The sequence below is a fragment of the Panthera leo genome, chromosome E1 (genome assembly GCF_018350215.1).
Source record: "Panthera leo isolate Ple1 chromosome E1, P.leo_Ple1_pat1.1, whole genome shotgun sequence".
Lineage (NCBI taxonomy): Eukaryota > Metazoa > Chordata > Mammalia > Carnivora > Felidae > Panthera > Panthera leo.
The window spans coordinates 34065042-34069033 of NC_056692.1; the positions used below are offsets into that span (position 1 = coordinate 34065042).

Below are 3992 nucleotides of genomic sequence, written 5' to 3' on the forward strand. Positions count from 1 at the left end.
AAATGAAAGAACACAATAGTTGGTCCATCAATTTCCAGTAACACAACATTTTTTTTAAAGGCACTTGGAAACCCAGATGGCTCTCAAATAGCTGAGCTGCAGCCTTATATGAGTCCTTTTGCCATAACTGCTTGGAAACAAGTAAAGTGCTTAGTTAACTAAGGGCAGAAAAGGAAAGACAAAAAATAAAAATACTCATTTCTTCGAGAAATAGTTCACGCAATCCTCTGGAAATCCTAAAGCTACTCTACTGGAACTGAAATTACTCAAATCATGTGATGACCTAAAGCCTGCTGATGCACTGCTTGGGGACCTGTGGATTGCGAGGGCCTCTTGCAACCATGTCTAGAGTGAGAAGGTCCCTACACAACCTTCTGTGCCCTTAGATGTCACCAGTGACATCTGGCTCCACTCTGGAGATGAAAGTGAGAAAACACTTCTCAGCAGTCCACTTCCTCCTCTGACCACCACCAATGACACCAACAACAACAATCCTGAGCTTCCAAATGATGGGAGAAATGTCAAGAAAAGAGAGATTTTCCTTCCCTATCCATATGAGCTGGACAGTACAGTCTTGCTCCTAAGAAGGTCTCCAAGTCAACTTCTCCCTTCTCACAGCCCCATCCTCTTCATTCCATTATGTAACTATACAAATTTTATTGATTGAGCACTTTCTATGTTCCAGGAACTGTGCTAGAATAATAGGGATCAATGGCAATCAAAAAATAAGACACATGGGGCGCCTGGGTGGCTCAGTCGGTTAAGCATCTGACTTTGGCTCAGATCACGATCTCCAAGTTTGTGAGTTCAAGCCCCACATCAGGCTCTGTGCTGACAGCTCAGAGCCTGGAGCCTGCTTCGGATTCTGTGACTCCCTCTCTCTCTTCCCCTCCCCTACTCATGCTCTGTCTCTCTCAAAAATAAACACTAAAAAAAAAAAAAGACACTCTCCCTAATGTCGTGGAATTTAACTAAGAGAAAAATGAAAAACATCTTGATGTGGGAGGTCCCCACCGTGCTGTGAATTGGGATTCATTTTATTAGCTATATCATTGCCGGTAAAACATGTCAACCTTAAATTAGCCAGTTCTTTTACTAGCAAAATGAGTTTATTCAGGAATAACACAGGAATTGCAATTTGGGACAAGCAAACTATGGAGAACCCACAGGCAAGTCTGAAGAGACCAATGGAAGGCCAGCTTTTATTAGGTTTTAGGAGGAAATTGATTGTTCTGAATAAAAGTTCATTGGAGAAGGACAAACGTTTGAGGTAGAGGAGGTTTTCTGATTGGCTGCCAGTGGTGGTCAGTGCATTGTTGCTGGGGCAGGAAGGGTCTTCCTTCTTTTTCTAAAAGCAGGATTTGAAATTCCTATGTGAAAAATGTCCTCTCTTGTCAAAATAATCTTATCTTCCTTCTGCTGCTCACACAGGCTGCCATGAGTGGGATGTGCATGAGAGCTCCCCCTTCAGGACTTCTCGACTCTGATTTTGTTTGTTTGTTTGTTTGTTTGTTTGGGAGGGTTTTGTTTTTGGTTTTTTTGTTCTTTGTGGGGTTTTTTTTGCTTTTTGACAGGAAGCAGGATTTCTTGGTGGGCATGAATAGGGAGAGGCAGTGATGAGGTTCTCATGAATGCAGAGTCCGCCATTTGTCCAAGGGGCCATGATTAGGGATGTATTTGACCCCACAGTCATCTGGGATGAGTCGCTTTCCAGCCACCATATCTTCAAATTCATCCACATTACACTTAGTAAAGCCCCTGGCACAAGAACAGACACTCAGATCAATGGAACAGAATAGAGAACCCAGAAATGGACCCACAAACGTATGGCCAACTAATCTTTGACAAAGCAAGAAAGAATATCCAATGGAATAAAGACAGTCTCTTCAGCAAGTGGTGCTGGGAAAAGTGGACAGCAACATGCAGAAGAATGAAACTGGACCACTTTCTTACACCATACACAAAAATAAACTCTAAACGGATAAAAGACCTAAATGTAAGACAGGAAAACATCAAAATCCTCAAGGAGACAGCAGGCAGAAACCTCTTTGACCTTGGCAACAGCAACTTCTTACTCAACACATCTCCAGAGGCAAGGGAAACAAAAGCAAAAATGAACTATTGGGACCTCATCAGGATAAAAAACTTCTGCACAGCAAAGGAAACAATCAGCAAAACTAAAAGGCAACCAACAGAATGGGAGAAGATATTTGCAAATGACATATCAGATAAAGGGTTAGTATCCAAAATCAAGAAAGAACTTATCAAACCCAACACCCAAAAAACAAATAATGCAGTAAAGAAATGGGCAGAAGACATGAATAGACACTTCTCCAAAGAAGACATCCAGATGGTCAACCGACACATGAAAAAATGTTCAACATCACTCATGATCAGGGAAATACAAATCAAAACCACAATGAGATACCCCCTCACACCTGTCAGAATGGCTAATATTAACAACGTAGGCAACAACAGATGTTAGCGAGGATGCAGAGAAAGAGGATCTCTTTTGCACTGCTGGTGGGAATGCAGGCTGATGCAGCCACTCTGGAAAACGGTATGGAGGCTACTCAAAAAATTAAAAATAGAACTACCTACAACCCAGCAATTGCATTACTAGGTATTTATCCAAGGGATACAGGTATGCTGTTTCTAAGGGGCACATGCACCCCCATGTTTATAGCAGCACTATCAACAATAGCCAAAATATGGAAAGAGCCCAAATGTCCATCGATGGATTAATGGATAAAGAAGATGTGAGATATATATATATATATATATATATATATATATATATATATCCATCCAATGGAGAATTACTCGGCAATCAAAAAGAATGAAATCTTGCCATTTGCAACTATGTGGATGGAACTAGAAGGTATTATGCTAAGCGAAATTAGTCAGTCAGAGAAAGACAAATATCATATGACCTCACTCATATGAGTGAACATAAGGTAAGGGAAGAAAAATAATATAAAAACAGGGAGGGGGACAAAACAGAAGAGACTCATAAATATGGAGAACAAACAGAAGGTTACTGGAGGGGTTGGGGGAGGGGGTATGGGTAGGAGACATTAAGGAATCTACTCCTGAAATCATTGTTGCACTATATGCTAACTAACTTGGATGTAAATTTAAAAAATTAAATTAAATTTTAAAAAAAGTAAAGTTGGAACAGCACGTGACTCTTGATCTTGGGGTCACAGAGTCGTGAGTTTGAGCCCCACGTTGGGTGTAGACATTACTTACAAATAAGTAAATAACATTTAAAAAATCAAAAGAAACAAACAAACAAAAACTTATTAAAGCCCCCCTTCTTGGAAATTTGGATCTTCTGGCAGCCAGGAAACTTGAACTTGGCCATATGTAGGACCTCAATCACATGCTCCTTGTTCTGCAACTTGGTTCAGATGGACATGATGACTTGGCCAATGTGGACCCTGGCCACTGTGCCCCAGGTCTTTCCAAAGGCACCGCACACACCTGTCTGGAGCCTAGATTGGAGAAGGCATGAGGCCAAACTTCAATGTCCACCAGAAAAAGCTGTCTCCAAGGTCCCTGAGGGCAGTCCGTACAATCAACAGGCGCATACACTACCAAGGAGGCTGCTGTTTGCAGCCATTTTACTCTCTTTTAAACAAGGTTTCCTTTATTCATTTTCACAAACACATCCACTACTCTGCACACAAGACTCTTCCCATAGAACAACCACTGTACAGAACCATTTGTGGAAATGTTTTATTCCCACTCCCCTGGAAGGCAGCACAGACTTAACAGCCTCCCCCTTTGGGGATGTCATACTCTCACATGCAAACAGTACCAATATTTTGTGGATCTGACTAGGTGCGTCTATGAGGCATGATTGTCCTTGCTCAATGACTACTATGTAGCAGGCACAGAAGTTGTTGCATGAACATATATCGTTAATGAGTTCTCACAATAGCACTGTAAGGTGGGTACTATTATCACATTTTTAAAAATGAAATTCA

The 3992-nt window shown here is 41.3% G+C and overlaps 1 pseudogene; it reads right to left on the minus strand.

Moving 5' to 3' along the window:
- Window positions 1-3544: 3544 nt before the first annotated feature.
- Window positions 3545-3642, minus strand: LOC122207444 (annotated as a pseudogene).
- Between the last annotated feature and the right edge of the window lie 350 nt (window positions 3643-3992).